Below are 13,468 nucleotides of genomic sequence, written 5' to 3' on the forward strand. Positions count from 1 at the left end.
TGTCACGGAGGCGTAACTCTTTAGCAGCTTTTTAGGCGAGTTAGGTGGTGTTTCGTTCGTTGAGTGCTGCGCCTCCACGGTCTTCGATCTTCGTCAACAGACGTGATTTCGAATCGTCCCCTGCAACGGGAGTTGACCAATACCCTCCTCAAAAAGGCGGCGCTTGCGTGTCAAGATTAACTGGGTGTCGGGCGCGCAGAACTGCTGAACTCTTGTTGAAGGCATTGGAATGGTGTTGCCAACTTAACGTCGCTGTCGCTTCTACGCTAACGCAAACCAACGAAACGATGATCACGTTATCAACACGCACCTCTGTGGAGTCAAATGATAGATGATTGAGGCTTTTCCTTCACTGCCAAGGCGGAGTTAAGTAACGCTGACGCAAGCAACAACGTACCGGAGCGTAATCCGAAGGCTTTTAACCGTCTCTGCTGTTAAGTCACGGGCGTGTTTAGCTGCACGACCGTTCCCACAGTTTCAAAATTCGAGTTCTGTTTGGTTACTTCATTTAACATGATCTTGGCTTGTAGCGCGAAGTGAACACGGACACTTCGCGCTACACTAGACAGTGTTCACTTCGCGCTACAAGCCAAGATCATGTTACCGTACCAACTCGCCCAACTGTCTATCCTTTTACTTCATTTAAGCCCAAGTTCGTCGCGTTCTCGTTTTCTATATGCAAAATAAATATCAGGTAGAACCAGGCGAACCGAGGCAGTCGATTTTTCGTAACACCCATATGAAGTCAACAGGAAAAAAAAAAAAGAGAAGACAAGCAAGATGTCGTCAAATCCACTCCGAATTCTCCAAAAGCGGTCTGCACATAGTCATTTCGAATAAACACGTCTGCAGACTTTCTGCATTTTAAAGTATTTCGCTCATGGCCACGCTCTCAGACAGCTTCATCTATTTCTCCCTTCATCGTTTAATTCTTTCTCGCCCGTTTTATTCGTGGTCTTGCTTCACTTCAACATTATCGGTGGTGGAACAGGTGCGCCAATTGTGCGATCCTATGCCGAAACGGCATTTTAGCGGAAAATTGCGCCGAGCCTGTGGCAAAACATGCATAACAGTGAATCCCTCCTTCCGTCGATGCTTCGCAGTTATAGCAAAACTGAAATCAATATCGCTCACGGCCAACGCCACCGACGCCGAGACACCGGCTTTTCTGCGACACGAGCTCGTTAACGCTATCGCGTTAAAACCAACAGCACGCTATCATCATGTCGCACTGCGTTGCATTCTGGCTTTAAAAAACGCGCGTTTGTTGACGATATGTGTGGCGTGTTATTTGCGCCGTATTGGCGAACCCGGCCGATATGTCACGTTTGTGCATCACAAACGTGACATATCGGCCACATATCGGTCACAAAGTACTTGCTGTTGCGCCAAATTGCCTTTCTTGCGTGCGCCAGGACCGGCGCCGAAAGGTGAAATGGCTGTATACCACCACTGCATTATAAAAGCGCCGAAAACGAAATAAAAAGAAATGATTAAGGCTTCGCGAGCGTATTCCTCACCTTACTGCCTTCCATAGAGTTTCTCACTATATAGCTTCCTGCAGTAGGGCGGGGAGGGGTGGGGGAAGGGTGGGGGGGGGAGAAGGGCTAGTGGCGGCGCTGTTGTCGAAATTCAGAACTCGGTCCCCGTGATGTCGCTGATATTTGGATGCTCTAATATAGGATTACTATGTAAGCAAGTGTGAGTGATGCTTGGCCTCCGTAAGCAGGATGTGTGTGTGTTTTCTTTTAAGTCCTTGCATTTTTCGCATAACCTTTTGCATAACGATTATTTCTGCGATTGACATTTCTCGTTGGTGCAACATTTGGAAAATGAAACTGAACACTAAAAAGTGTAACTCAACGAGAATAACATCGTCTGCTATCGCTTCTAATGCCAATTTTCATATTATTAATGATTCCGTTCTAACTACGGTGACTTCGTACAAGTACCTAGGCGCTCACATCACTAATGATCTTTCGTGGAACGTACATATCGAATGCATTATTAACAACGCCAATCGCATGTTTGGTTTCCTTCGCGGAAACATTTCCAAAGCCCCAGTATTCTTAAAGTTGCTTCTATACAAGACCCTAGTCCGATTCAATGTAGAATATGCCTCGTCTGTGTGGGATCCCCCAACTACATCACTATAACCACATCCCTAGAATCCCTTCGGAATCTTTCTGCACGCTTCATTCTCTCTTTTTTTTTCGCGCCATTCCAGTGTTTCACAGATTAAAAAAAAAACTTCAGATCTTTCTGACCTTCCCGCACGACGCCGCCAAGCCTGACTGCGGGTATTTTGCAAAATTTATTACTTCAATGAAAACTTGAAACAACTTCTGTTCAACGCCCCTCATTACCTATCATGGCTCGTTGTCCATCATCTGAAAGTTGGGGTGTGGCATTACCGTACTAAATGTTAATACCAATCCTTTGTTTCAAAAACCAGCAACGATTGGAATCACCTGCCTTACCTCCGTTGTTTCCCTCTCAGCACCTGCATCCTTCAAAACAGCAACTGTAACCGCCGTGGTTGCTCAGTGGCTATGGAGTTGGGCTGCTGAGCACGAGGTCGCGGGATCGAATCCCGGCCATGGCGGCCGCATTTCGATGGGGGCGAAAAGCGAAAACACCCGTGTACTTAGATTTAGGTGCACGTTAAAGAACCCCAGGTGGTCAAAATTTCCGGAGTCCTCCACTACGGCATGCCTCGTAATCGGAAAGTGGTTTTGGCACGTAAAACCCCATAATTTATTTTATAATAGCAACTGCAGAAAATTTGTAATCAAGTGTATCGCCTCATATATATATATATATATATATATATATATATATATATATATATATATATATATATATATATATATATATATATATATATATATATATATATATATATATATATACGGCCATGAGAGTACCTGAGCAAATAAATAAACCAATCTCTATTTATTATTCCCTTTCTTTATCTTTTGCTCCCGTGTATAACCAACCCTTGTATAATATCATACAGGGGCTGAAGGTAAAATAAATTTCCTAAATCTGCAAGGACCATCGACAAGACTTGTCAATGTAAGCGAGCAGCCGAATAGGTCTAGAAATCCCATTCGGTTCATTAAGTTATAGGAATATCACGCTTGGAAGCATACATTGGTTTAGTGGGGTGCTTTAGGCAGCGCTTGTTGTTTCATTGCGCAATCCGGCTTAGAACGGAGTCGTTAACCAGCAAATATGTAGCGGTGCTATAAGTGTCCCTAGACGTTTTCATCGGAGTGAGCGAGAACCTGCTCTCTGGACTGGGCGGCGGGAGCACAAAGGCACACGCAGGGGCGTCTGCAACGCTTTTGCGCGGCCGGGGGCCAGAGGGCATTATGGCGACGCCTAGGGCGCTTTCGTTTTAAAAGGTCTAGACATATAAGCTGTTTCTTTGTATATGTGCTTTCTCCAGCAGCGCGAGCGCCTGCGTGTACAAGGCAACTGTCACCCTCCTCTCCCACCATCGGAGCCATCTTTCGCAGGCGCCGCAGAGGAGAGAGAGAGAGAGAGAGAGAGAGAGAGAGGGCATAGCAAGAAAGTTGTCCTCCCCGAGCGCTCCACCACGGCATCTAAACCTTCAGGCCGAGGGATTACAAAACACTACAAAAGCAGGTGCAACACTTTGAGGAAGCACGTTAAATCAAACAGTAAAAATTAAAAAAAATAAACTTAACATGCAAAAAAATAACATTACATTCAGAATTATTATGCAACTACGAGCACGCGCGCCAGCTAATCAAATTATTGTGAAGCGAAAAATCAGTCATTAGAGGCATCCTAAACGACATGTGGCGATCTATTCAATTCACGGATCATTTTCGGGAAGATAAACTTCCTAAAGACATCAGTCGTACATCGCAGTTCTCTTACTTTATGAATTAGGTCAATGCGTGCGTTAGAATGGTCTTGCTTGAGCAGCTATCTATCGAGGTTTATGCCTGTCCTGCAATTGAACGCTTCGTCGAAAAACTTCAAACAAACCTTTTTTTCCTTTCTTGAAGAGGTTCGAGGTCAAGACGACCCTTGGCTGCAGTCACGCTAAATTTCTGTCAAAAATCGAGGCTATAAATCGCACAACGCGGTTTTGGATGTTTTCCAATTGGTCGTTATGAATGAGCAACCGAGGAGAATGACGCCATTTGAAGTTGAAAAGCGGGGAGCTGTTGACCTCTCCCTGACGGTTGCACTTCTAGCATAAGTCAACGAAAGCTCGTTCGGTCTAAAACCGACCCACAAAACTGACTATACACAGGCCGCTGACACCAACACCGCGTAATCGTCTGCATTCGAGATTGGTTCCTCGTTCGTGCCGCTGGGGCGCCAAGGCAGTTTATTGCGTCGAGTTGGTCTTCTTCCCCCTCCTCCTCTCCCTTGCGGCTTCTTTTTCGGACAGTCCAGCAGCTCAGCTCATTTCCATGTAAAGCGTCCGAAGCAGAAAGTATATATGCGAGCTGCTAAAAGAGAATACGGTCGACCTCGTTGTGTCACACCCCAGCGGTGCAACGCCGTTGATAGTGCAATGGCGCCAGCGTTCGCCCATCCTTTCCCTATAGCGCAGACATGAGCCGTGCATATGTGTGGCGTGCACGCTCGTTTCGTCTGCTAGCGCCGCGTAACTTCTGCTGTTGTTGTGTTTTTCCTTATGTGTCGTCTGTTTGCTCCGAGAGCAGACGACTGAGGCGAGCAGTGGGAGGTCGACGCACCGTAGCGTAGGTACAATACGCGACTTTTTTCGCTCCGTCACTTTTTTACCTTCTTTATGAGCTGCTATACTATATGGAATTTCGCAACGATTCCTCTTTCCTTTTTTTCTTTTCTCGTCGGCTTGCTCAATTCTGCCAGATTTACCTGCTCGGTAAGTGTTGCTGCTGAATCTAGGGGCATTAACATCTTTCGGAGCTTGAATTATTCGAATATGGTCGTGATATGTTGCCACGATGAACGCACACAAATTAAATGGTGGGTCAGCCGAGCCTAACAACTATGGATCTATTCACTGTTGCATGATGTTTTGACTGCTGTTGACAAAAGGCGGGACAATAAGCTAGAACAAGGAAAAAGAAAGTGTATATATGTAATTAATTTGCATAAAGAAGCAGTCATCGAGCTCGCAGAGAGAAACGGCATTTGATAAATAAAGTTTCGGAATATGCACATGGAATGCTAGACGGGTCCCCACGATAACGTCGCCACCTGGAAGTAACGGCATCTGCAGCGTGCCCCTTTCTGAGCAGACGACCCATGACAGACGACGAGTGCTCGCTCAGCGGGAGCTGTGGCTTGCCGCAGACGACAGACATTGCCGCCTACTTGGTGCAGCGCCGCCGTTATAATAGCAGGCGACTACGGCGACGCGTTTGCTATAATCACGCCGCGTAGCAGACGAAATGTGCTCGCGCCTAGTGTATGCGGCACTGCGAGAAAGAAGCTCGGTGACCCAACCAGCGGTGCGCGGAGCGACCGGTGAAAGGTGTGCAGCGCCAGCGGGCCCGGCTGTGCGAGGCCGTACAGTGGCGGCAGCGGCCGCTTCCTAAAGTGAACGAACTTGAACCAGGGCAGCGACCGTCGACAGTGAAATCGCGCGAGGTCGTTGACGCCGCTCTCGCTGCGCTGCGATGCGACCGCCGCGCAGGGGGCCACGGACTGACGCAGGCGAGCGAGAAAGCGCCTCCATAGGCAGAGCGTTTTGATACGTAGAGTTTCTCATACTATGTTCGCCACAGCGGAAATATTGCGCTAATAGGGAGTTTTTGGCAGAGTGCAACCAAACTTTTTGTGCGCGCTATGAAATAGTGTCACAAAAGCACCCACGCGCAGGAAGATGTGGCGAATTTTTTCGCGAATTGGAAGGTGTGGCATTTCTCAGTGAGATTCCCGTAGAAAAATGTGGCGTTAATAGACGGCTTCAGTGAATCGCAATCAAAGATCCCGCACAAGCAGTGAAGAAGCGGGTTAAAACTGCGCATTGCCGGTGTATATATATATATATATATATATGCATTGTGCGTGTTGCAGTGGGGTACATGACAGTTTTCCCTTTGGTGAAGTTTTGTCCACCTTGTGTGCTTGCGCCGAAGTGATTTGTCATATGCTTTGTCCCTGCGCTTGGAGCGGTCGATCTATTCGGCCTCGGTCTGCGATCTGCCGGTCTCCTAGTTAGCCCAGGTAGCAGCGCGACCGCCCCTGAAAGGCCTTGGTCCCGGAGCAGGGTTTGGGTACGGGCTAGTTGGTATTCCATTGTTTCAAAAATCACTTGCATCGCCTACATAGACAGAGACCAAAAGAACTACGAAGACAGCGCTCGTATTCGTCGTTCTTTTGGTCGCTGTCTATGTTCGCGTTGTGAGTGATACTTGGTACCTGGTTCGATCCCCGGACTTGGTCGAATTGCGCTTCAACTGCGAAGCTTTTTATTGTTCTTTTTTTCCCTTAAAAACTCTTATAAGCTTTCCTTATAGTTTCATGCTACTGTCGGTTAAATAAACTTTTCCTTTGAGCAATGCACTTAAGTATAGCGAAAGCGTGGATATATTTTACTTGAGCTACCACAGGCAAATTTGGCGCTCAGAAGGAGTATTAGTAGAAAGTACGAGAAAACCCCGCGTACCCTATAAAATGGCAAGTGGCGCAGAGCGCGACGCAGCGCTAGAGAGACGTGGAGTTTCTTACGGAGGTTACCATGGGAAAATCTAGCGCTATGAGAAATATTTAAGATGACGTACGCAAAGCTCTTTCGTACAAAAGGAAATATTGTAGGTGGTGGACAGTGCGTGTGCGCAATGTAATTAAAATGATGATGATGTAATTAAAATATGAGTTCCTTACAAAGGTTATTATGGGGAAATATGGCACTTACAGACGGTTTTCGTGCAGTGTATACCAAAAGCCCTTGCATACATTCTATAATATAGCCGTTCAAAACTACGCGCGTAGAGAACGGAGTAAAATTATTCGAGTGTCTGCGCAGGCTACTGCAAATGCTACAACAGGGCTTTATAGGCCAAAGATTACAAGAATCCTGAATCAATTTTAGTGTAAAAACGCCGGCTGGATTTTTATTGCAGATATAGCATATAAGACACAACACAAATAAAAGTTTAGCGTCGGGATATGATGGCGCAGCCTGCATGGTTAACGAAACTGCGAAAGCTGGACAAACTTCGTTCGTCATTCTTTTTTTTTTTTATTCTTTGCTTCAGCCTTGCCTTGAGTGCGGTGGGTGTCGTCGTGGTTACATGGTAGATATGGCACGTGACCACGATGGGGATAAGGACCTGTGTTACTATCTTTGGTAGTGAGTTTGTTTATTTATTTATTTCAAGTACCCTCATGGCCCTACGGGCATTATTGAGGGGAGTGGAACAAGACATACAATAATACAGAAAACAAGAAATACATTCATGGGTCACAGCATTACATGTCATTGCATTATAGCATAGCATTGCATACATAACATTACATAGCTCACTGCACTGAGTTTTACAGATTTCACAGATTTCAGCAATTGTGCACATTCATGGAAGGCTAAAAAAAAACGAGAAAAGAAAACAACTAACAACGCAAACTAGAAAATTTACGTGCCAATTGAACTGGCACGTGCCAATGAGTTCATATTTGCCAAGGTTAATTTGCCGTGAAAATAACATGGAAAGACATCTTCCCCGTAACTATAACGTGATAGTAAAGTTCATATATGCAAACAATCGAAATCAATTGAACATTGAAAAGGTTTACTTTTGTCGAAGAATCTGGGAAGAAAAAACATCGCCGTCAGGACATCGCAAAAATTTGATTTAACATGTGCACCTAATTCTTAATATAAAGCCACGTTGTAATCGCGCACGAATTCGCACGTTTTCTTTCGGCCCCTGTTGTTAGCGCCGCAAAATCACGCAGCAACAGTCCAACGTGAACGTACAAACTGTTCATGTAAATGTCTAAATGCTGGATTCGGCGCCGTAGATGTGCCATTGGTTCCTTGAATTGTCGTGAGTAATGTTCTGAAACGGTAAACCCTGTCCGTGTAACGCCATTTTCTTTCCCGCTAGTTATTCCACCACTGCGTTGTTATTCTTTTTTTTTGCTCGTCATAAATCGGTGCGTAAGGCCCGATAGAAATTCAGACGGCTTATTTTCCTTCTTCCCCATTTATTTGGCGTTTTAGCCAATCAGAGAGGCCGTACTAGCCTTGTGAGACAATCAGGTCTGAAGACATGGCGATTTTGGCATTCTGGGTAAATGTCGCTTATGTACAGAATAGCATCCCGGGAAATAGAATGCCCGACTTGTCTCTTATGATAGTGCTGACGCTATCTTTTTTTTTTTCGGCACCTATTCGAAAACTTCCTTTTGTGCATGACGTGAGTGTATTCACTGTAAAATAATTTACACCCAGAAAAGTGAAAAAATTAGCGACGATTACGTTACTTCCTAATGCGAAATTTGAGCGCAGCAAATAAGCTGTTTCACCTTTTCGATAGATTGAGGCAAAGAAATCGAGCAACACATGTATGCGCTACCACAGAATTTTTTTTTTTTCACACGTATTCTTTTAACAAAGACTCCACGACGCGTACTCCTGGATCATCTCGACGGCGGCGACGGTAAGCTTCTGCTTCGGCGGCACGCACCTCTGGATTCTGACGGCGACGGCGCTGGGCCTCTGCTCTGGCAGCTCGTTTAGCAGCAGCAGCAGCAGATGGAGGACTTCCATCGGTCGTCTCGCTCATGGCTCAGAAAGAACTGGCAGATAATTTCGCAGTGGCGAACGGCAGCGGCAATTTCGGCTCGGGTGGTGCACATATACAGATCCGCCGCCACCGATCTGGCTCTCTGATTGCCACCGCACAGGGGTTGCATTGGAGGAGGAGCGAAGAAAGGAATTAAGTTCGAGCCGGCGCTTTGACAACCGGAGACTCGCAGGAAGAGGGGGAGGGGGGCGGCGTGTACACCCAGCGGCAAACGATGGGGGCAGAAGCGCGCGCAGCAAGCGGACAACACGATAAAGGGAGGAGGGAAGAGATAGCAGCGACTGACTGATGCCGCTGACGCCGATAGTGAGTCAACCCCAGCTGCGGAGTTGGTTTAAGGGACAACGCCGCCGATGCCGACACAAACAATATGATACCCTCGCTTCCGCAGCGCTAAGAACCAGGTCTAGCCGTGGGAAGGTGGTCACGTATTCGTCGACGTGCCGGGGCCTACGTGAAATAACCGGCGCGTCGGCAACTGAAGAGCACCCTATCCGCCACACAAGAACAGGGGGGGGGGGGGGGCCTTTCCTCCTCTTTCTGTGTGGCGGCGACGGTGTTCTATGCAGTCACGTTATCTTGACTCTCTATAGCGGCGTCAGCGGCATCCAGCGGTATCAGTCGGTCGCTGCTAGCGCTGGGGGGATGAAAGGGGGGCGGAGCTGGTTACGAGGCCGACGACAACGCCGACGACGACGCGAAACCCAGGAACGGACGCCAAAGAGCTGCGCTCTAAAAGGGTGTAAATGTGTATATAACTCACACCCATCGGGTGTCCGTTATATAGATAACACCCTAAGGGGGTCAGTTATAGACACATTTACACCCTTTTTCACCTTTCAGGGTGTAAATTATACTACAGTGAATTGCGCGATGTTTTGTTCAGTGCTGGCGTGCGTACTCGATTGGTCTTGCGGTGAGCCTTTGCCCGCAAGCGGTGACCGTCGCACTGTGTTGCATCCTGAGTTAATAAACACACGTTCGTTGACTACATGTCAGCGGTGCCTTCACGGCGCCGTATCGACGAAGCCGGCCGTATGTGCGTCGCGGTGTGGGGGAATTTCGCGTCCTTTCCTGACCGCGTTTGCAGAGTAAGCCTCGCGCAAACCCGTCTCCATAAAAAAAAAAAAGATAATAAATTATGGGGCTTTACGTGCCAAAACCACTTTCTGATTACGAGGCGCGCCGTAGTGGAGGACTCCGGAAATTTCGACCACCTGGGGTTCTTTAACGTGCACATAAATCTGAGCACACGGGTGTTTTCGCATTTCGCCCCCATCAAAATGCGGCCGCCGTGGCCGCGATTCGATACCGCGACCTCGTGCTCAGCAGCCCAACACCATAGCCACTGAGCAACCGCGACGGGTCCGTCTCCATAACATATCGATTATATTCGTTAAAATTTGCGTGATATATGGTAAGCACACGTGCGTTGGACCCTGCGCCAAAAGCATTTGCTGCTGCGCCAAATCGGATTTTTGCCTGCGCCGAAAAGTTAAGTGGCTCTTCCACCACTGCGTAAAGCTTTCTTTTTTTTTTTTTGAAAAGCGCAGTATAATTTAAAAAGCTGAAACTTCACACTTGAAACTTTCTTATTCGACGATAACATTTCGCTATACTGTTGCTATGGAAACCCCTAAAGTGGTCTGAATAAATCTCGCTATGTGAAATGCAACACTAATATTTAGGGTCGTGTGCTCTACACACTCATATGTGAGTAGGGATTCGACAGGGTCGAGGGCCCTCGTAGACATAACAATTCCACGTAAATATCAACTTCCTTCGCTTAAGAGAAGTTAACAAGTTCTGTTGGCGATACTGCGATATCTGTTCTTGGTGTAGCGTTACAAAGGTGTAAAATGGATGCTTTTCTTTAACTTAACTATTCCAGGCACTTTGGTAAATACTATGAGGGCCTAAATGAAAATCGTGCTTCTTACTGTGTAAAACTGGGCTTTCTCTCTGGAATGTGAAAAAAAAGAAAAAACTCGCTTCGGTGAGTATCTACTGAGATCATTTCTGTTTTGTGCATGCGACTGAACACGAGAATGGAAGTTGGCGCTGCTGCAAAGCCTTCTCATAACAAGTATGCTCTCGCGCAGTGCCTCTTGCGTTCCTTTGTCCGCTTGTAAGGCAGGCCAACGTTACTAAAGCTAGTCTAGTAACGTTGAGGCAGGCGGTAAACGAAGAATACTGAAACATACCCTGCTGAATTCGGCGCATTATGAGCCTCACACCTCCTCGGTCTTACTCGAAACTTGCGGTCACCTGCCGGCGCTATAGCTGTTACGGAGTCGATACTTTACATCCCGGTGGTACGATCAATTTTTTCGTCATGATAAAAGCCCTCTGGCCTTTGTGCTACAGCTAATTGCCTTGTAATGTGATAGCAATAGCAGGACCGGTTCGACCATGTCGTCAGTAAATATTAACGAGCTGTGTCTCGGGAGGAAAAAGACTAAGTTCTGTTGTTTTGTGGGCTAAAACCAGGATGTGGTTACGAGGCACGCATTAGGGTGGTCCTCCGAATTAGTTTTGACAACCTACGGTTTTTTAACGCGCACTTAAATTACACGTGCAATATTGCATTTCGCCCCCGTAGAAGTGCATCCGCCGCGGCCCGGATCCAAACCGTGAGCTCGAACTCAGCAGTGCAATGGCATATAGCAACTGGGCTTCCGCTGTAGATCCTGTGTCTCGGGGGAAGCTATACCTCTTATGAAGATTTCTTTCAAGGACAGCTTTAGTGGCGAAATTACTACCATGTTTGTGGAGGCGACCAGCGAAACCATTCGTATCCCACCACCCCCCACGGTGGGCCGCGTATGCTGGGAAAGTCGGAAAAGACGACGGTGTCAAATTTTCTACTCGGTGATGTTCTAGGAAACGTTCTCACAAGCTTGGCGTCTATCGTTCCGGTAGTATGCACACTTACCAACTGCCACTTCCTTCAGTGATATTGGACTTCATCTGAAGGCTATGCCGTGATGCCTTGCATCGCACTGGGCCGGAGTCATTGCGGGCGGTTTATATTCTGGACTTTGTTTGAAGTACTTGCTCGTGCCGGCAGATGGCGTCAAACGTAAAACAATGATAGCATAACGTGCGTATTAAAACAGCTCGTCAGGAGCAGGTGCTCATTTTATTCGCTCTGCTAGTTCGTGTGCAGTGTAACAAGCTTCTTGCCCCAGTCCTTTCCCCCACCCCCTTTTTTTTACAACGGAGCTGTAAATGGCTAGGGTACCACAGAATTCTCGCCTTCGCACACAGAAATTCTCATCATCAATGGCTCATACTTCCATACGCAAGCGAAAAATGCGGTGGCTCATAGGCTCGTAAGGCAGAGGCTAGAAACACTCAGCAAAGTGGAGCTAACAGTGCTTACATTCTTTCTAATCATGCGTACAACATACAACAGGATGTCAAAAACTGTCAGCATCAATGGATCATAGCCCGGTAAGGTTCACGGCTACTCACTTTGCGTGGTTAATGAAGGGATGTATGATATGGTATGAAGAACTTTATTTAGGTCCTGAAGGATCAGTCTGGGATTGATGCGGGCCGCTCCCACGTCGCTATGTGTCACTTTCCCTTTATTAGTTACTTCTCTCCACCTTACGGGTTTCCGCAGAACTGTTACACCAAACTCTTGCCTTTGTTTCGAGTTGATGCATTAGACTTCGCCCTGCAATCTGCTAACTGCCTGGTTAGCTCAGATGGTAGAGCGGCTGCCCCGGAAAGGCTGTGGTCCCGGGTTGGAGTCCCGGAACAGGACGAATTTTTCAACTACGAGTCTTTTTTTCCAGGAACCCTATGGGTTTCCTTCGTAGCAACTGCTAGGATTGGGTGGGTGTCTCATTTTCCCTTTATTTATTTCTCTCCACCTTGCGGGTTTCCGCAGAACTATTACGCTAATCACTTCACGTGAATTAGTTGCGACGAGTTTACGCCTGTGGTCGTTGTCTGTGATTTCAGTGCGCACGTGTCGGGACCAAAAAAGGAGTGGTTTACGCGTTTCGTGTCGCAGATATATCACTTGAGATGCCTCACCGATCCGGCCCAACCGACCACACAGTCGCGTACGTGAATCGATTTGACATTATCAAAGAAAGGGTGTGCAGTTGTGAGTATGCCGACCAATGTACATCACAGCGACCACAAAGCCACTTTTACCGTTGTTATTAAGTGGTAATGAGTGATGCAATAAAGCCTGCACCACAAGTTTTCTTACCATGATGTTTATATTGGCTCCACTGGCCATTCACCTTCGCAGGTTGGAATGGCCTTGAAATTTATTTTGTGTGTGTTTATAGACGCTAAGCCTTAATGTCTGTCGCTGGTGACAGTGGGTAGACTACCGAAGGTCTGGGTATTATAGGCCCTCTTAAAAAGATAGAGATAAAAGAGATGAGAAAGGCAAGAAGGTTAATCGGAAGAGCCCCTTAAAAGGAGGTTACCTTGGCGTTGGCCTTCATGGTGGAGAGACCCCGTTATTACGAACTATATCGTATATTAATGACTGTGAAAATGGCTCGGAAGAGTTATGAACCTGTTGAAGCGGTGGGCGAAGTATGAAAAGAACAGAGGGTCCGCATAAAAAATATCAGGAGTTCATGTATCCCACCTACACGTGGAAATTCGTTGTAATCGAAGCTTTCTTTTGTAAGTACTGATGG

General features: G+C 46.9%; 1 protein-coding gene across 15 annotated transcripts in view; it reads left to right on the plus strand.

Annotated features, from left to right (window-relative positions):
- Positions 1-13,468, plus strand: part of LOC139049833 (uncharacterized) — a 349,117-nt gene that overhangs the window by 80,910 nt on the left and 254,739 nt on the right. The window lies entirely within an intron of this gene.

This window comes from Dermacentor albipictus, chromosome 9, assembly GCF_038994185.2.
Source record: "Dermacentor albipictus isolate Rhodes 1998 colony chromosome 9, USDA_Dalb.pri_finalv2, whole genome shotgun sequence".
Lineage (NCBI taxonomy): Eukaryota > Metazoa > Arthropoda > Arachnida > Ixodida > Ixodidae > Dermacentor > Dermacentor albipictus.